The following is a 21,062-nucleotide window of genomic DNA, read 5'->3' as shown; positions in this document are numbered from 1 at the left end:
CGTGGTGACAGGCAACACTCGTGACAGCCCAGCACAATGAAGCACAGCCATATATTTGGTGCTTCCCACGGCCAGGCTGCTCGGCTGGATCCCAGAGGCTCACAGGCAGATCTGCCGTACCTGAACCACCCCTGACAGATGCCTGTCGAGCCTGTTTTTAAACCTCTAGTGACAGCAGCTTTCACAACTGTCCTCAGGCAATATCCTCCAGCACTGTCCTCCTTACCGCTGGAGACACAAGGCTAGATCTCCACATGATGCAGGTTCAGCCCTGTACTCTTCCTCCTCTTCCTAGAGTACATTGACAAAAGATTTGATTCCCACGGAATATATAGGGAAAACAAACAAACAAAAAAAACCACCACCACCAACACTACAAAGCTGGAAATTTTCTTGTATCTCTTCCGCCTTCCCAAACCTGTTCCTCACAGGTCATTTCACACATCCATCTTTCCTGTTGTTGTCTGAATCCCCCCTAGCTGGTTTACATTTTTCTTGAAATTTGGAAATTGAAATGTTCTTGAAATGTTCTTGAAATTTCACTTTACCAGTGCTAAATCGATTGAAAAGGTTAGGGGATGTGCCAGAATTGATCTCTGTCTCTACACAACCTCTGTCTTTTTTGTGGAAGTGTCCCACTGCTGATGCACATTCAGCTCATGATCTGTACTACCTTACAGGCTCTTTCAGATCACTGCCGCCAAGCCCATCTTTTCCCATCTCAGATGGGAAGACTGATGTCCTTCCTGAACACGTTTCAAATGTACCATCTCCCGAGGCACACGAGATCCTCACCTCCTAGCTCAACTCCTTGAGTTGTGCTGATGCAGTTATTTGTAGGCCTACACTATCAGCTGTGTCAGTGAAACAACTCAGTAACAAAAAACAAAGAGTGGGGGAGGGAAGGACAAAGACAGGTTTTGTTCTTTTTTAATTCGGATCATTTTGTTGATCTGATTTACAGAGCAACCCTGCAAAACCAGTTTCTTGTGTTTGAGGTCACTGAACATCCCATTAGGCAAGCTGGTCTCTTACTACCATCTCATCCTTCCTACGCACTGGGATAGTTTCCAGCTGTGCTCATAATACTGTCGAACCCTAAGGAGCGTGCACGCTGCAGGGGGGTTCTGACATAGTTTACAGGGCTGCCTGGGATCTTCCGTGTGCTTTCTTTAGCCCTTTGCTCTGGAAGCTTGCCTTTACTGCTCTCTTGCCTCTTCTCCCTCATCCCTCTCCATCATCCCTTTTTCATATCTCATCCCCCGTCACTTCCAGAAAGCAAAGCAATTTAAAAACTACTACTCGGACTTGACCATTTGTGAGGGATCAGGACAGCAGAAGCTTCGCAGGCTGTATGTATTTGATAAGGCCTCCATTGCATTGTTAGGCAACGGCTTGGCAAGCGCAGGCTTGTATGCAGTGCTGAGAATCCTGTCTCCTCTTAGGGACTGAAATTTTACACCAAATCGGGCAGACTTACCTTGCTTAACAAGCTGCAACTCTCAAGATTTCATCTCTTATTTCATGTCAGCTATATTTCTTTAAAACACGTCTACTGGAGCAAAATAAATAATGTAAATTGCAGCTTACACAAGCAAGAAATCAGACTTTTAGAGCTGTAGAGGGACACCTGAAAACCAACGAGAGAGACAACAAAACACAAGGCTTTTTTTTTTCTTACATAAAATATCATTATGACAGCTCGAACTCATTTTTTCTTGAGATGGATGTGCAGTTGGCAAGTGGAAGATTCCTCTGTTTGTAGTCATCTCCAATTTCGCTCCAGCTCGCATGGGTAAAAAAAATAAAATACCCAAAGTCTCTAATCCAGTTTACAATCCTGCCCCTGGAACCGAAAACTAGACAGGTAGGTTTCAAAACAGCAAACATCAAGGGAGGAATGTCAAGGTTCTGATTTTAGACGGAAGGCTTACAGCAGTCTTGACTAAAGGTTAAGGTTAACCTGTCTCCCTAGTTAGTGTCGCCAACGCAGGACTACAAAAATTATTCTGTGGGAAAGCCGTAGGATGACTTACAGTTTTCCCTTGTCCAATAAGACGTCAAGAAATGCCAGATCTGCTGCCAGCTGCAGCTCTCCAAGGGAGGTTCCCACCTGGATCAGCTTCAGAAGCTCACAAAAAAGACATTCTATTTCTCTTAAAATCTCGTGTTTTCAGATTTGAAGGTGCTTCTTTCTTTAATAGACATCTGCACACAGATATTTAAAGATTTCAGTACTTTATTTAAAGCCTCTTTTAACCAGACTGCCTCAGTCTAAAATAACTTTGATTGATAAAAGGCCCTGCCAATTTCTTTGGGACCATGAAGCATACACGCACAACGCACACAAACCATATCTTTTCAGATTCTTTAAGTAAAAAGGGGCTTGTCCCTTCTCTTTTTCCACCTAGAACCTCCGGCAGGATCTGACGAATCTGCACGGGCATTTATGACAGCACTTGTCTGTCCCTTCGTTTGGTACTGCTGGCGTCCTGAGGAAGTCCTTCCTGTCAGTATTTATATACTCCTTGGACAACAATATTTGAGGTAATTTTTTTTTTAATACTGTTATAACTTTAGGGTACTCTTTGTTTATTAGAGTGAAAAATGAAGATGTCGTTCCATGACTACTTTTTAATTAAAATAATAATAAGGTAGCAGAAAGAATGCAATATGCTAACTATTGCACAACGCTGTATAAAGATGATTTTTTAAAAAATACATCATGATAATTGTCTTGTATCCCAAAGAATAAACTAAGATCTCTGAGTTGCGTCATTGCAAGAGTTACTACAGGACACAAGAAAAACAGAGCGTAAGATTAGGCTGAGGAGCTGGGAAATAAGGCTAGCTAATAACACATGGAAAATTCACTGCAGAGTTTGAAAACATTCCGTGGGTGAGTATAAAAGGAATAAAAAAAGAAAGGCAGGCATCTAGGTACCAGCTACAGTTACTCAGCACTGTAAGACTGTGAGAACAAATGTTCCTGGAACAAAGCCTGCAGTTCTCAGTGCTGCAGTATATCTTATCCTTAATTTATGCAGAACATGACTTTATAATCAAGATGCAATAGGCCCCAAAAAGCCACACCATACAGAACTTTAGAATTTAGACTGGGACAAACCATTTAGACTGGGACAAAAAAAGAAAAGCTTAAAATTAAAATCTGCATTTCCTAAATTCAGTTCAACAAGGAGTTGCTTTCTATGTGCAACAGTTTGGTAATATTTTATTTACAGAAAAGCACATTTTATGGAATTAACGAAAAAATAAAATGAAGAGCACAAAGTAGAATGGATGCAAATACTGAAATTCAAAAATATGAAGGAAAGCCAAGTACTGTAAAATGTTTCACACTTTGTAAAATTAGTATATATAATACATATATATAATATATATATTCAACCAAACAATAATAACTGAACAAAGTCATTTCTGCCTACTTTGCTTATTTCTAATTCTGGAGACTAAAAAAGAGCAGATGGTAGCTTATGGCACCTGTAAATCCACTCCTCTTTTTCTTGTTTGTAAGCTGTATATACATTCCCATTCAAACACAACTCTAAGCAATCTTTTAAAAGAAGCAATAAGGCACTCTTGACCCACAGAGGTAGAGCAGAAGTCAAAGGTTTTGATTACCACTGGAGTTCAATACCTTTGTTCAGTACATCCTGCAGTTCTTAGTTCTCAGACTGAACTTGAAACATTTATAGGTGTGAAAAGATTGATAAACCCACAGTATTTCAGTGACACTCCAGCTTTCTTTGATGGAGACCAAACAAGGAAGTGTGGGAGAAGGACACTGTTTTCTCATGACGCTAAATAATAACCAATCTTGCATCAGAATACTCCGCCATAAAAATGGCCACGCAGTAAATTGGAGATAAAGAGTTAAAAGACAGAGTGCTCTTGATGGGTCGTGCAGGGCTGTGCACTATGTGACATCTCACCAGTCATTTCGATGACAACAATTGAACATTTGAAAAGTGGCCATAAGGTAAGCACTTAAAATTTCTCCCCCAGATGCACAGAAATAATTCACAGGCAGCTAAGAAATTAGAAAGTGAAAAGATTCAGAAAATGCAAACTAATCCATAGTGGAGAACAGAGCTGCGTTTCAGACATTCAGTGGAAGGTTAAAACCTGGAAGGCAGTTATGCTGAAAGAGACAGAGGGATGAAAGCTTTGCCAGATGAATGGCAAATGTGGGAGATATTAGCTATGTAGAAGCATGAGATCGCAGAGAAGGAAACAGAAAGCTGTCATCATTTGAAAGTCTCATTTAAAACACTGAATCCGGTTCAGCTACCTCACTATAATGAAAAGACCGACAAATAGCAGATGGTTCCAAGAAAATAATTCAGAAAATTATGAATTATCCAGGAGTAAGACGGAGACACCGAATAGGAAAAATCAAAAGCACCGAATGTATACTATTAAACTAAAAATAGCTACAGAGGCAAGATAACACTTTGCAAATATCTGAGGATGTAAATTCTAGGGGCGGGGTGAAGGACTTGGAGTACAAAAGAGCTGTGCACCCGAGTAGACATGGCTTACAGAGGGACCAGCACAACTCATTCCTCACAGCAAGATTGTCCAGTTTTACAGACTGACAGAAACACAGCCCCTCATTTTTACCACGTTTATAAATCACAGCTCAGCCAAACAGGTGTTACTGTTCTCAAGAGCCTTGTAGCTCTCTTTGAATTTATATCATATTCCTCCAGAATTTGACCTCCATAGACTTTGCTTTTTCCCAGTATTAGCTCGAACGGCTCCTGCATGAGGCCACCTGTCTTCTGCACCCATTTCCTTTACACGAAGGGTTACAATAGTCAGCCCTCCACAAAACTCTCATCTTCATCCCAGAAGCTACAGCTGCTCAGTATAACGCACACAGGCTTTCTCACATTTTTCAAGCCGAGCACACAGCTATTCTTTTTAACCCTATAGCAGTTTTTATGCTTTTGCCCCATCATGGCTTCCCTTGAAGCCAGCCCCTCTCACTAATGCTACCTCCTCATCAGCCGTCAAAGACTGAAGAGAAGGGAATTCCTGGTAAGGGGAGAAGAAGTATTGCAGTGGTGGAAGTTTTCTCCCTCTTGCTCCCGCAGAAGAGAGCACAGCATTTAGTTTCATGCAGCTACTACTCTTGCTCTGCTCTGCTGTTCTGTGCAGGAGAATTGCTGCAGAGTTTTGGGGGTGAGAGCAGAATGCCAAATGTCCTGTGGTCTTGGCCACCATACCCTGCAGAGATATTTCTGTGCTGAAACAGGGGTGGGAAGCAGCACTTCAAAGCTGAGTACATTCTTCTGTGTCTTCCGTGAAACTGCTGTTAAATAGCCCCTGACCAAACTTCTCACAGGAGAGCTCCAATGTCCTGTAGATGCCTGTAACGTGGACGAAGGCAAGATGTCTTTCATCTTCCTCATAGAAAAGATCCTAATGAGTTTCTGGTGCCTGTAATGTTAGAATGGGGCACGTTTTCCAAAATCTGCAGCTCAGAAACACAAGGAGGCTTTCTAAGAGTTGCCACAAGAATGATAACCAATATCCTTTTGTTCGTTCGGTAGAAAGCAGGTTAGCTTTCAGACCACTGTCTTGCCACAGGACTGAGTTCAGAGTTAGTAGTCATCACACGTAGCATTTACTGAGAGGACGGAAAGAACAACAACAGCATGTAATGCAGAGCCAGCAAATTCCCCTCATTTATGGAGCTGGCCTGCGCAGCAGCATGCAGGGCCAGCGACTGAACTTTGAGAAACAGTAAAGAACCAAGTGGGCCTACAGTGCAGGGAATATCTGCAGTGCAGCACGTTTTGCCATATTCTTGACATGCCTCCAGCACCCCCAGGTGACTGCAAAGCCTGAGTGGAGCCCAGCACTGGTTTGTGTCACAGCGGAGCCTCACTTACCAACACAGAGACAATCCTCTCCCCCTTTCCTGAATTTCTGGGATAGCATCGAGGTGTCATACCGGACTGAGAATCGGTTTATTTAAGGCTTTACTTCAGCAGTGCTATCTTACTTGTCACCTACTAAAGCTTGCTCGACTCATACAAAATGATGAGCTGACCATATCCATTTTCTCTATGTGCTGAACATGTGCAGGGTGGGAAAAGGCAAGAGGCCCCAGTCTGATATTATCTGGCCTCTTTCTGTAATGCATAGTTGCCAAAGACTGCCCAAGGTGGTTTAGGTGATTTGTCTAACTCATACTAGTGTTGTAGTGCTCTCTGGCAAAGAGGCTCTCAAGGTGTGGCACACAAACCATTTTTACAAGTGTTTTTTAAAGGAAAAAAACAAACACCACATACCTTTTGTGGCTCCAGTAGCAGATTGAAAGCCTGCAGTGTGCCAACTCTTATCTGAAGGAGAAGAAATACCTCCACGTGAACAGCTACTGCGTGAGGGGAGGACAGTGACTGCCTGATGGCTGATAACTACCTGGCCACCAGAGAAGCATGTTTATAAAGGTCTTTACTCATTAATCGCTTCCTGAACATTAGGTAAACACTTTCACAACAGTAATTACAGCCAGTCAACAGAACCTCACTGCTACTACACACGGTGCGTTCAACTGCTCCTCACAAACTGCCTGCCTAGGTGGTGCCTGAACCTGCGCTTGCAGCTCAGGATGGTGGAGCAAGAAAAGATACGGGGAGAGGTTAAAATAAAGCAAAGGGCATTGGTGAAACCTGATGTGCTTTAGGTGGGTGAGTGGATGAGGTTGGGGGCAGGCAGTAGGTGGGCAGAGGCAAAAGGTTGGGATCTTGGTGAGGTGAATTACACAGACAGGAAAGTAGGGGGTCCGAGGTGGGTGTACGGGTTTGTGGGAGTGGGGCATGCAGCAGTATACCCATCTGAGGATCTAACGAAGGGGAAGGAACACACGAGGAGGTGGGGGGGAGGCAGGCAGGGATGGCAACACACTGCTTCTGACCCATCTTTTTGGTCTGGGAAAACGTATTCCAGTAGTATCTACTGATGCTGAGACTCGAATTAAAGTTTGAGACCTCCCTGCCCCAATTCAGACTTGATTTACAAATCAACTATGTCTTAAAGCTCAGTTTGCTTTTCATGATGCAGAGTCTGTAGTAGCCCACACAGAAACTATCTCAACAGGAAAGATTTACCGACAGCACGCACGTAGCAGACTGGGGTAGAGCAGCTCCTGCCTGTGCCCAGAAGCTATGTCTGAGCTCCCTCTAGCGACTTGTGCTGGTCTTCCACACTCACGGATCACTACCGGCTTCTCTACGCCCATGGATCGAATAGCTCAATTAAAACCCAAAGAGTTTTAAAACAAATAAACAGACAAAGGGTCTTTGTACCTGTCCGGTACAGTTCATATCAATTCTACCTCACAAAGCTAAGTTCCTCTTTTCAGAAGTTGGCAGAAAAGTAAAACAGAACAAATACAGATTGAATGGCATTAGAGACAAGTTGAAACTAGACTGTTTCCAAAGCTCTTGCAAAACAAAAACAGCAAGCTTGTATAACTTTCTACTTTAGGTAACAGAAATATCTTCTGAAGTAGCATTTTTAGAAAGGGGAGTAGAAGAGGGCTTTTGCCATCATGAATCTGAAAACAACCATCATAAACAAGGCTGGCATATAAATCGGTTCCCTTGGTATCTTATAGAATAAACAAATGGATGAATCACTAACTTTTAAAAAAAATCAGCCTGCCCAATTTTCTACATGATGCATGAGCTCTGAGACATGGCCACTGCAAGCCTAAAAAGGAGAGAGCACAACTCATTTAAGTGTCAGGATCCGGGGTCCTTCCCCAATCACATCCTCTTTCCAAGCTTAAAAAAAAATGTTTAAATCATTCCATTTTTAAAACAAACAAAAAAGGCTTTAAAACTAAAACATTTTACAAAAAAAAGTCTCTCTGTCTCATTGAAAATATGTCTTGAGATACGTACGTTAATCCTGATGGCATTTCTCTGCCTGCCAGTTTAATTATTTACTCCTGGAATCAGGGATGGAAAGGAACTTTTTTGTATGCAACGAGCTTCAGCTACAGAGGCTGTGAACTGTTGCCTCAGCTCCTGCATAACCCCCACACCTACCTGTGTTTTTCTCCACAACAGTGGGAAAAAAGGAATACTTCAACCAAAATAAGACTGAACTATCTAGTGGTCAGTATAAGCGTGTCCTCCAGCTCTCCTGCTGTTTTGCCATGGGGTTGTTCACTGTTTACTTCGCCTGTCACTGACGTGGTGCAGAGTCTAGCATATGGGAGCCCTCATCTCAGTTTAACCTGTCCTGCAGGCACTACTGCTACAGCAAGCTGTGGGCATCAGCATTGTTGTTTCCTGATGTTGCTGTTCTTTGGCTTGTTATCAGTTCTGCTACGCTTATGGGACCGTGTTTTTGTGTACTGTTGAGCCACAACCACAAATTAACTTCTGTTCATATATTCGTCCTCTTTCTCTGCCACCAAATAAATCCCTACCTCCAAGATAAATGCCACTAACAACCTTCTGTAGCCCTATCCCCTTCTGGCTACAGCAGAGCAGTAATTCCCTCACAGCTCCCGTCTTCACACTGCTCTGTCTGCTCTCTTTCCTGACTTCTCAAATCCAGGTACAAATTTAGGAGGGGGCATGACAGCAGCCATGCAGTTGTTCAGAGCAGGGTGAGAGGCTGTTAGCCCAGCTGCCAGGGGAGAGTGCAAGCTGTAGGGGAATTTAACGTGCCCAAATGAGGAGGAGAATGAAGAGCTGGAGCTTTGCATTTAACATTACAGAGCAGCAATATTTCCCTGCCCATTACATCACACTCATCATTGGCTCACCAGCAGAAGGATTGTTCCTTTGTTTTTACAAAAGATCTCAGGTGGAGAGGATGCACCCAAGAGCTGGGATAGGGGAAAAACTGCACAGCCTCTTCACCTCCTCAGCCAGTAACTTGGAGCACGGTGCTCAGATTCTGTACCGGAAGAAGCACATCGTGCTGAAACCATTCTGCATGGGGCTATGAAAACATAAAAGAGGCATAAAACCAAGTTAACAGCAGCATGTCAAGGCCTTGTTAGAGAGCAGAAACAAAGCAAGTAGCACCACCAAAGGCTCTGTAACGGACCAGGAGACAGAGTGTTGTTACATTTCATTATATGCCTAACAGCAATACCTCCCAGCAGAAGAAAGGTTATTTTTAATGATCACTCACTTATGTCTTATAACAGTTCCATGGCCTTGGCAAAGACAAAGAGCTCCGATTGTCCTTTTTGCCCAACCCTCTTCCCCCCCCTCTTTTTTTTGTGTAATGTACAACGTGATTTTTTTATTTTTATTTTTTAATGATAAATAGCTAATCTGTATAGGAACAGATAATAAGATCCCGCAGGTGAAGCTGAAGCTGAAACTAGGACATTTTAGCTTAAAAATAACTCATTAGGATTTAGGCACATGAGGTCACCTCTGAAAACAGGCCGTAGATGCTCTCTACATGTCACAATTACCAGTCAAAAACAGATGCTAAACTTGCATGTCTGGTTCAGAGTATTACAGATAACCCGAAATTTAATCTCAAGCATTAATGAGCTGAATTGGTGAGCACGTGGTTCTGCACTGAAAACCTGGAGCAGAGAAATCGCTCAGCATCGCTTAGACCCGAGGAACGGACTCGCGCTGTTATCAGCTACCGCATCCGCACGACGTGGGCTTGGGGTTATCATCAACGCTCGCGTCCTTTCCCATATCCATAAGTGCCCCATCAGGACACGTGCGGAGGGAACCACGGGCTGTGCCCGGGTGCAGCTGTGCCGCAGCAGCAGCCACCAGCCTGTGCTGCATCCCCAGCAGTGCCTGAGCAGCCCACGGCACCGGCAGGCAGCACTGCACAGTTGTGGGCCCCTGCTCAGCTGGGCTTGGGTGCGAGAAGGTGCTCGGTCCTGGTTAGGGCTGGTGTCCAGCACCAGGGTTGGGACCACGGAGCTGTTGTCATCTCTTTCAGCGTAAGCTGGGAGGGAATAGGAAAAATCCGAAGGGCAAAGTGAGCAAGAGGTTCTATTTTTGAAGCAGCAGTCTGGGAAAAACGTACCGGACAGAGGTCATCGTCTGTTTCTAAATAAAAGATCCGGATGCCATCTCTGAGACAACAGTTGGCTTCTTTTTGTAGGAGTTCTCAGTAGTCATCCCTCTCAAAGCAGCAGCCCGCACTTGTGCCCCATTTTCTCTCTCGTGAAAGTACAGCAGAGAAGAGGTAATGAATGAACGTGAAAATAATTTCTGCCAAAAATAAGACTGAAGAAGAATGTACATGCAACAAGACCAAACACAATGAGAAGGCACTGCTATTATAGCTGGCCTCTTGCTTAAACAAGCTTGTCCCTAGCTCTTCACTCTGCCTCTCGCCAGTTCCTAGGTGCCATCAGACATCAAAAATACTGTTGGACCTGGGATAAAACAAGAAGGATTGCAAAAAAAAACGCTCACAGGAGGCTTTCAGCTCTGATCATGTTTCCAAGAAGCACCTGATTGCTTCAGCACCTGAAATCTCAGCTAACATTGTGTAATTGCTTAGCAGCAGATAAGGATTCTGGATGGCAAAAGGATATCCCTCAATGGCCCCTCCCAATAATGCCCACAAAGAGCTGCTCTCTCATTCGAACCCAAAAGTGGTAGCTGCGCTTTTCCGTTCTATTCCCTCCCACTCCCCTGGGCCCTTCTGCTTTTTCTCCCAGGCCGAGCTGGCTTCCCCGGTAAGCTCGGCTGCCTCTCCCCACGTCCCCGCAGCTCCTGAGGGCAGCCAGGCAGGACAGCCCAGGGCCCCGCTGGCTGGGGACGGCACAAAGGTCTCCACGGGCTCTTTTGCAACACACACTCCGGAGGGAAAACAACAGAAATGTTTGTAGCGAACATGTTATTACAGACCTCATCCGTAATCACCAAGCAGCTCCCGGAATGCTGCTCTGCTGATTTTGCCACCCTAGAAACCTACCAGAGGCACTTTGGGAATTTGTCCAGGACTCCTCCAAACTTCTGGCCAACCAGCAGCACCTTGAACCTGCATCGAAATCTAAGGTATAGTTAAGGACAGCTGAAATTACCTTAAGTCCACTGGAATCTGTAACTAGTAATGATTTAGTTTTCCTTACCTACAGCAGAGGTTTATGCTGACCCACCTGTCCAGGAGATTAGTCACTCATTGATGGAGCCAGGGCAAATTCCCATTATAGGTGGAACCAAAAAAGTCATAGCCATCTCACTCACAGCTGCAACCTCTTATTCAAGGTAGGCTGGATCCAGGTCCTCCCCAGAAACCTGCTAGAGGTCAGACAAATTGCTCTGGGAGAAGCTTTGAGAAAACTGATTGCACTTCCCAGGACTGCCAAAGTGTGAGCAAGCAACCATCAGTCACCTACAGGGTGGGCAGGGGACTAGGAAGGATCACTCAGATAACTCAGATAACCTGTTTTTCTGTCTTCCACTTTTTAAAAGGGACATTCATTCTGCTCGGTGTAGCAGAACCAATTACACAACATAGGTTTCAAATCCCTAATTACAGTGGATGCTTTTGCCTCGGTATTGCTGGAGGGAAAGATTCATGCAATGAAGCCGCGGTATCTGTGACAACAACATCATGTGCCATGCTGATCAAAAACTAGTTCACTGCTGAATTTCAGTGTCACCCTTCCTAGTGGTGATTATGCCTTACAATTAAAAAGGAATCATCATCAAGGCTGTGTGCTGACAAAATATTTTCATATGAAACAAGGAACTCAGTAAGTAAAATACAACATTTATTAATAATCTATAACACATTTTCAAAAAGTTTAATTATTTAAGGGCCAAAGGATAAAACTTCTGTGATAATGAATAGTCTGATCTTTTACAACTGTAACTAGGTCAACAACAAATTAAATTACCCAGCCAGCATGAAAAAGATGAATTGCACCAAAATTAAAAGATTCTATTAAAATAGATTTCCAGCCTCTCTTGCTAACCCACCTCAAAGCAAAAAAACAAAACAAACAAGCAAAACAAAACAAAACAAACAAAACAAACAAACAAACAAAACCAGTAATATCAGGATGTCAGTATCATGAAATGGAATTAGGAAATGTCATGCTGCTTTCTAGTTTCTGAACTACAGTGTTATAATAATCAAAGGGAGAAAGTTTACTCTCCAGGATAGTAAGATAGAGAAACAACAGGAAAGTTAAAGCAGCAGGGTATGGAATTCTTTCAGTAAGTCTTTTACTGAAAACATGTGAGATTGCTTGAAATTAATTCATGTAGGTATCAAATCATAGCAATAAGATCTTTTTCTCTATCTTAGTTTTTTTTTTTTTTTTTAAGTCAAGAGTGTGTCAAACATTTTACTGGTCATAGGTAGGTGTCAAATCCATTGGAAAACAAATTCCTCTGTAGGAACGCACTGCAATGGTGGTAGTGAAATGAAACGCCCTTGTGCCCCAGCATGTCCCATTCAAGTATGGGTCAGAAATGCAGAGCTCGAGGAGCACGGCTGCTCTTGCATTGTTATTCCCTGTAGGTAAGTGCAATGTACCTGAGAGGTGGCAGAAGGGCAAGCAAGGTCTGTCTGTGTCCTCTGCTTTACAGAGATGTAGACATATACAGGGACTGAAACACATACAGAAGCCCCATGGTATCATGTACAGAAGCCTCATTATCTGCCAAGCTGTATGTCAGACACCTCATGTGCTTTAAGCACTAATTATAATAGTAATAAAATTCATACCTCCAAGATTAGAAGATCATCAATAACAAATCCACATGAGACTTCCTGTACAGGAACAGTTGTGAGAATAGCAAAATCTGTCTCTGCTCTAGCTAGAAATGATGTTGTGACAGTGTCAAAAGGCTTTTTCCCTCTTTGCTGTGATTTTATTTTGGGATAAAATAGCTTAATGCTCCAAGTGTTATGTTTTGGCTCGAACTGCATATTTTAAAGCAATGCAACTCTGCTGCAGCTTCTCTGAAAAGCACTATTTAATAAGGTTGTAAAGTCAGTGACTCAAATCCCAGAAATAACCCTGCTTGTACTTTGTGATTTGGGCTTTTGGTTCCTATGTATTATGATATTTTCTTTGATCACATTAGCATATTCTGTTGTCTCTAAGGATTCCTGTTCACGCAGTCAGTGGGAAGCTATTCAGTGTTCTTTTCACCTTCCCTACTCAATGCCTGCCTCCAGGTCTCAGAGTACCTCCTCCCCACCAGGGTCTGCTTATGAAACTATTCACTCGAAGTGATTCATTAGCACTCGTCTTACTGCAGTGTTTGAAGACCTTCTTGTAACTAATTGAGGTATTACCTTGAAAAGGATACAAAGAATAGAATTCTTGATCTCTGCCAATGAGTTTGCATAATATTTTGAGAGAAGGCTGCTCTATAATGCACATTAAACTAGTGCAGGTTTGGAAAAATACAGGTATCACGTATGGACCATTAATTTGTTGGTTTGGAGATGACTCTAAACTTTTCATTCTCAAACAATGGAAATTTGCATTATACCTAAATCAAACTCTTACTGAGGAGGAAAACTCAAAAGGAAGCAAATAACCTCCTTAGTGATAATATCCTGGTGACATCAAAAGGCAAGGCTAGGCTATCAGTAATTTTCTTTTAAAAAAAAGAATGCTTCTCACAGTAACAGAAGCATCAGGAGCCTGTGATTTTTCTTTTTCTTTTTGAACCAAGGAGATAGTTGAGGTAAAGAGGCAATGAGAAACAAGAAATAGCCTGAAGAAAAGACAATAGTTACATCCCTGCCTCCTCTCCCTCTCCCCTCATCACATTTTGAATAAATTGGCAGCAATTGTGAGTATTCCCTCACAAGGAAAATCCCAGTCACACGACCTACTTTCATCTAATTACATGACCTACTCATCCTCTCCTCTTCCTCTAATGAAGGTGGTTGTTTTTTTAAAACCATTTACTTACCCAGGTCTTGAAAATCATAGCACGTGCTGAAAAGCAGCACCTCAGTGGGGTGTGCTCAGATAAGTACCTCAGCTCATAAAGATGACAGTGAATTTTAATATGCAACTGGGACTGACAGGATTATTCACCTACCATGATCATTTCTGGCTTGCCAAGGTCCATATGGATGGGCAGCATTTAAATGCTGGCTTCTCTGTATATAGTAGTCTCAACACCAACCAAAAAGAGTAGGACATGCCTGGGTCCGAAACACGAGCACACAAGTGCCTTATCTACATCCTGTGACCATATTCTTTCTCTGTTTTGGTAAAAGACTGTGATGTCACTGCTCTTCTCTGCCACCACCCCGGTACATATTTAGAAGGAAATGGACAGAATCTATAACCTCAGCCTCCTGAAAAAATAAAACACAAGGAAGTCGCTTAGAAATGGGGTAATATACAGAAACAGCAGGCAAGATGCCCGAGTCTTTCTGCAGCTAAGGGCAGTTTCACATCTATGACAGACGGGTGCTGATGGAGGTGGCTGTGCTGGAGAGGAGAAACTCACTGCTTGTTCTCTGAAGAAAGACCCAGCTGACATTAGTGCGTGTAGGGCACTATATACAGCAAAGCTGCAACCTTCAACAACACTAAAACAAGAAATAATAATTAAAAAAACCCAACACTTCTGGAAATATATTCAACCAATTACAAAAATTATGTCATGAGGTTTTGCAGAACAGTTTGCATAATAGATGAGACTTTAGTAAAACAAGTTGTTTCAGTAACTGATTTCTTACCTGTTCCAATTTGAAAATATGCTGACTGAAATAATACTGAAGCTGCTTATTTGCATAATTTACGCCTAACTGCTCAAAACTTGGTTTCAAAGTCTTCCAACCCCAAAACATCAAGTACAGCAATGGACAAACACTAAAGGAGGAAGGTGTAGAAATCTAGTTAAGCAATCTGGCCTACAGTGACTTAACCCTCAACAGCTAACTATTACCAAAGATGCTGTAGTGTATGCTAAGAGATTTTCAATAACTGTAGCATATACGAATAGATTTTGAATATTTAACAGTTATGTAAATTGTGAAAACAGAGATAAGTAAATATTACAAAGAAATTTGCCATGGACTTCAGAGGAATAGTAAATTTTTCTGTGTTTGGGCCAGAAGCCACACCTTAGTTGGTCTTGCCTTTTCCTTCATGTTAGCTGCTCTATGTCACCTTCAGTGTTTCCAGCGAATAGGTTACGATGACCCTGAGAATTTAAATCACTAAATATACCTAAATGACTAAATCCCCACTAATACTGTCACTAACACAGCAGCAAAAAGCCTAACCCATATAAATGCTAATAGCATTGGGAACAGACTTTTTCAGATTCTCTCTCAAAGGCTCTAGTATGAACACTTTCAAAAATAACCAGGTCACATTGTCCACAGGCTGCTTATTTTTCAGAAAATCACGGGTAATATTGAGACTGTTGAAAGCTTTGCCCCATGGCAGATGGAGGCAAGTGTGAAGGACTGACAGGTCTGGGTACTGCAGACACCAGCTATTGGAATCCATCAAGCAAATGCTTTTACCCCTCACTCCCACAGGAAAATGTTAATTGGTGAAAGCATTTTATAGTTCTATACTCTTCCTCTCAGGTAGCTTAAAATAGCTGTAAAATCTCACATTATAGTCATTACAAAGCTAAAAAAAAATCAGAAAAATAAAAACAGACACAATTTCTACATCTGACAGCACAGGACAAAAAAAATGGCAGGGATACTAAAATGTATCTTTGCATTTTTTAATACTTTTTTTCCTTGAAGCAGCAGTTGTATTCATAGAAAACTTGAAAAAGAAAGAGAGAAACAAGAATGGGTTTCTTTCTTTGTTTCTTCCTTTTTTTGTTTTTTTCCTCTCAGAAGCAGGGTTCTTTGCAAATTTACCTTGCATTGTCACAAGTAACACTTCAGACAGAAGTATGACAAGCAAGTTGCTGATATTGCTTAAAACATTTTACTTACACGCTTACCACGATTCTGCTCACTGCTGCATTTCCACAGAGAGCATCAGAAAATATTTCTCTCCATTACTTAGGGGAGTACTGAAACACAGGAGGATTAACTGATGTGCTTAAGACCGTGTAAGAAATCTGTGGGATAGCAGGCAATTAAAGCAAAGTCCCAAGTTCCAGTTTTGGTTTTATCACTTAATCATCTCTTTCTCTGAGCTACAGGAAACTGTCACAGCACATCAGAAAGTATATTTTTCTGATGTATATGTTGTTGCTGTAAAATTGTTTCTCCAGATCTCCTAAAATCCTTTGTTGTATTCCAGCTCACAAATCTTTCACCACTTTGACCACTTCCATCTCAGTTGTGCTCTAGCTGTTCATTTGTAGCATTCTCCCTAATTTTGCAGGTTAGATGACTTAAACAGGACACTGTGGGTAAGATGTAAATGTGCTTTATAAATAGCAAGTACTCACAGACATACCGTATACCTCCCTTTTAGTGAAGTCAGCATCTCATCACCTTCGCTAATACTGAAAAAAAGAGTGGCAACTCAGTTGCTGGAGTTAGTGATGTCCAGTTGTGTCAGGTGGGGAACGCTCTTAATTTCCCCTGGGTTGAGATGTTCAGATGGGTCTTCACACAGAACGACACTGATACCTGGAAGGGACCTAAAGGAAAATACTTCACGTAGAAGGACAAGGTGCTAGTCAGGAAAACAACATGCAAGAAAATACACACAGTAACACATAAGGCGTCATGTAGCTTTTCAAACACCAGTAGCTTCCTGAAGTGAATGCTAAGTTGCTTTCCTCACAGCAGCATTTTCGGATATACTGTGAAAACGGCCCCAGCCTTTTTCAGCCACAGACCATTTTTTCCTGTCTGTATCAAAAAAGTACTGAGCCAAATGGTTAACGGGAATGTCACTTAGAGGCAGGAATGAAGGTTTGAGGAAAATGAAATAATAACGTAAAGAAAGAACTGAAAAGAACTGCTGGTTGCTGAAAAACAAACTGGTCTGCCATGCAACCCTACAGATCAGGATGACAGCCAGGAAAAAAAAAAGAATTTTGAACTCACCCTGTCACTGTCCTGCTGTAACCCACTGAACTGTATTTGGACTCGCGACTGTGATGCTAAGTGCTCTGTGACAAGTGCCACAGAACATAGCCTTGTTTCTTTAAAAGCTATTTCAAGTCTGCCCTTCTTACTCACATTTGAATGATCTCGAAATCCTGAGGGACTCTTGGCAACACTGCCTCCATTGAAATCTTTTTGCAAGTGTTTTTTTTTGTGGCTTCCTCATGCCTTTGTTGCAGGATCCTCAAGCCTTCAGTCCCTTACACTATGTATTTCTCCGTAAAGGAGAGTAGCAAGTTTGGGTTCTTAAAATATTTCTGGGAGTGCTGAGGACAGCAATTACTTTCAAATACTTCAGAAAAGACCATGGGACAGACTGTGCACTCTCCTCTGTGCTGGACAAACACAAGCTTGGGCTCAGTCCTGAAGGACACTGCTTGCTCTCCTGCTGGCAGGACATTTTACTCACAGTCACGGCTGCTAGGCTGCCACAGGGAGTTAGGTGGCAGAGCATCTCCTCTGGCCTGCACAGATTACTTGTTGCTGAGACCTACCACCTACCTGATCACGGGTTGTGGGGAGTGCAGCAAAGACAGGCTGTTGTGGAGCTTCCGGCTGAAACCCTGCAGGTCTTTACGGCCAACGCGTGGCTGTTGTGTTTGCTTCTGGGAGACCTGCAGCCGCTGGGCTTCTCCAAGGGAAAGGAGCAAAGGAAAGACGACTTGCCTCCCTGGCTGCTCTCCGCTGCGACATCGCAGCTGAGAAAAGCACCAGCACAAAGATGAACCAAGTAACAGGCTGGGCTGGCGGTGTGGGTGGGCTGTGCAAGGCTTGTTCTGCAGCACAAAAGTCTGCCAGTTCTCTGAAAATATTGCTTCAACATCCTACTGCATGAGCCGATACGGATGGTTCTTTCGGATGGAGCTCTCTCATAATACTTGAGTCACTTACTGCTAATGGCCATCTATTTTGCCATTGTAGGTAAATCGTGGGCAGCAGTGAATTAGCTCAGGAAGACAATGCCCTATTTATAGAAAAATCTAAGAGACAGTACATTTCGAATTTAAAAAAAAAGGTTTACCATCGCTAAATTTTCCTCTTTGCCTTCAACTAGGGAAGAGCTTTAATAATACAAAAATTGAAAAGAAAAGAAGGCTATTAAAGGCATTTTGAGGGATGCCAAGAACATTTGAAATTATTTCCATCTTTCACATTTGCAGACAGTGATGACAACATCCACTTTATGGGCAAAACATTTCCGTGCCACCTCACAAGAACTTCATTTCTGCTGGGAGGCAGCATCTGGTGACCACTGCTTCTTTCCCCATTGCTCTGTTTCTTCAGTAATGATTTTCCCTCTTGGCACAGCGATAGGTATTGTATGAAGCCGAACAGAACTGAGATTGTGGCTTGATTTTTTTAAAATAGATTTCTCAACTGGGCCTGCTCTGCTGAGCATTGTTACTTCCCTGCAGTTACCAGCACATGAGTAGCAAGGGTCAGATAACAAAAGACAAAAGGACTACAGACAGCTTGAGCCTCATTTTGTGATTGTTGCAGTTGAAATTATGTGTTCCCAGGTGGTCTGTTGATAGAATTTGTTTTAATACATGTAAACAGCAACCCGCTACCACGGGTATGATGATATCAAGCACTAGAAATACACTGGAACAGCATTTGGACGTAATGCTACATACCAGAAAGGAAATTCATCTCCTGCATCAATTTTATTCTTTACAATCATAACAAAACTTATGAGAATATAAAAAAAAATAACTTGAAACAAAGTCCTCAAAGCTGTGTGAAGTTAAGCATAATGTGAATAACAGGGTACTCATCTATCTTCCCTAATCCACGTTGTCCTAGTGGGCACCAGGACCAGGTAAGAGATCAGAAGGCAGGATTTATAAGCTCTGATCCTGTGTTGTTTCTGTCTGCTACGTGACCCTGTTCAGACCACTTAAATTCCTCCTAGGGAGTCCTGCAAAGAAGCCAGTGATATTTTAACCATTAGTCCTTTCCTATCTTCATTAAACTACTGTGCCTTTTTTTTGTTGTTGTTTCTATAAAATCTGGTTGGAAAAAACACCACCACTGGTAGATGTCATTATCCAAAATATTTTTGATCTTTTACCAATACATTTTTTGATCCTCTTTCAAAGGTCTTTATTAAGTTTTCTGCAGCCCTTTGCCTATAACATTTGCACAGTCTTGAGAAGTTCCCCCCGTTACTTACCAACTTGTACTTAAAAGACTCAGATCTTTGAATTAGGAATGTCATCAGGAATCCTCAGCGTATAGTTTTTTTTAATTATTATTTTTTTTATTTTCTTTGTACCTTTTTCAAATCTACATTTACCTACTACTTGTAGTGGGACATTTTGGAGCAACTTTGCTAACTTCTATGATGGTAGATGCTGACATTTTGTCTTACTGAAATTCATGGATCTTTTATGATTCAAACCTTTTGCTCTCTTTTCTCTGCTCTTTCTACAGTGCACTGAATTCAGCTAGCACAGAAAAGTCATATCAAAATATCCTTGCTAATCCTGTAGCCTCACAGAGCTCATGTTGCTCAACTTCCAGCACAGACCTGCTTTCACCGCCACTTGCGATGTAACAAAGACTTTCTCATGAAAGCCACGCTGAGGACAGCTGAACGAGCACCGACCAGCTGCAGGGATGCGCTGTAGGAAACGCTGCATTGCCTCTGCTTCCACGGATTACCAACAGCAATTGTGAAATCCAGCAGCGTTGCGGCAAAACTGCGAAAAACAGTGACATTTTCTCATTGCAGTACTAGGCACATGGCACTTTCTGAAGAAAAAAACCAAATCTATAGTTCTCACTCTGAAAGTTGTTTTTGATAACGGCTTTAAAGATGATTAGTCTATGAAAGCACAACTGTGGGGCTTAAGTTCAGTTTCAATGCTGTGCGATGAAATAGGACACAACCATTAACTGTAACTTGACAAAAGCGTTACTGGAAAACTTCCCCAACAGCCTAGCAAATGAGTCCTACATCGGGGCCTATTTTGGGTCAAAGATGATACTGCCAGACAGTTTCTTGGCTGAAAGAAAAAGGGGAGAGCTGACTGACCTACTGTCATGTGAAGCTGGATTCAAGCTTGTTTTCAAGAAAGTGCAGCTCAACAATTTTAGATTAACAGAGGACTTAGGTCTGATATTAGCTGTGCCTTTGAAACTTTGGGTGTGCTTCAGTACTGCCTATTTTTTCATGTTTATTTTTAATTTTAGCCTGTTTGTCATTAACAGCAAGCTCAAGATGCCTAAGGGCAGAATCAGACCTTTGGCTGAAATTCCATATCGATTCTGTAACAGCTTAGCCATCACAGAGCTACTCTTTAAAACAAAGCAGGCATCTACTCCCCATCATCACTTCCTTCATGAGACAAACACAATTCTTGTACAATGTTGGATATAATGAACCCTAGGCTCTTATTAAGCCAGAGAAGAATTACCATGCCATTTAATCCAAAATAATAAAATCCACAAATAGTAAAAAGAGCTTCAAAGAAGCAATGCCTAAAGATCATTAGATCTTTAGAGTTCGAGTTAAGTGTCTCTTTAGAGACATGAAATACTTTAAGCTTCCTTAGGTAGCTATATGAGATGTTATCTCAAGTTCCAATGAAATTATACGCAAATCTTTTTTTTTTCCTTCTCCATTTACATTATTATACTTTTCCTCTTTTCTGGCTGTGAAGAACAGTTACAAAATATAAAACAGAAAGATGAGAAAAACAGAACAAGATTAACAAAACCAACTCATTTCCTCACAGGATTTCACTAGTTTTTCAGCCAGTCTAAGATCCTGGGTGGCCTCATTTGGCGGCTCATGGGGGAAGAGCCAAGGAAGGGGGATGCTGCTAAACGCAGCGTTGGCACACTCCTGTTCAAATCGGAGGCAGCTGGGTTGGGCTGGGCAGAGTTGGAATTGATTTGGTTTTGTTCAATTGAACTCAAAGAGCGGACTGCCCTGTGATCTCTTAGCAAGTCACCCACCCTAGGATTTCTGAAATTTACCATCC

At 42.2% G+C, this 21,062-nt stretch overlaps 1 long non-coding RNA gene across 1 annotated transcript; it reads left to right on the top strand.

The window, feature by feature from the left end:
• Window positions 1-2,141: 2,141 nt before the first annotated feature.
• LOC310897120 lies at window positions 2,142-20,967 on the top strand. Its single transcript, XR_014582088.1, has 2 exons — window positions 2,142-2,547; window positions 19,507-20,967. It is a non-coding gene; the product is annotated as an uncharacterized lncRNA (long non-coding RNA).
• The last annotated feature ends 95 nt before the right edge of the window (window positions 20,968-21,062 follow it).

The sequence above is a fragment of the Anser anser genome (genome assembly GCF_964211835.1).
Source record: "Anser anser genome assembly, chromosome: 3".
Lineage (NCBI taxonomy): Eukaryota > Metazoa > Chordata > Aves > Anseriformes > Anatidae > Anser > Anser anser.
This window is presented reverse-complemented; position numbering and strand designations above follow the sequence as displayed.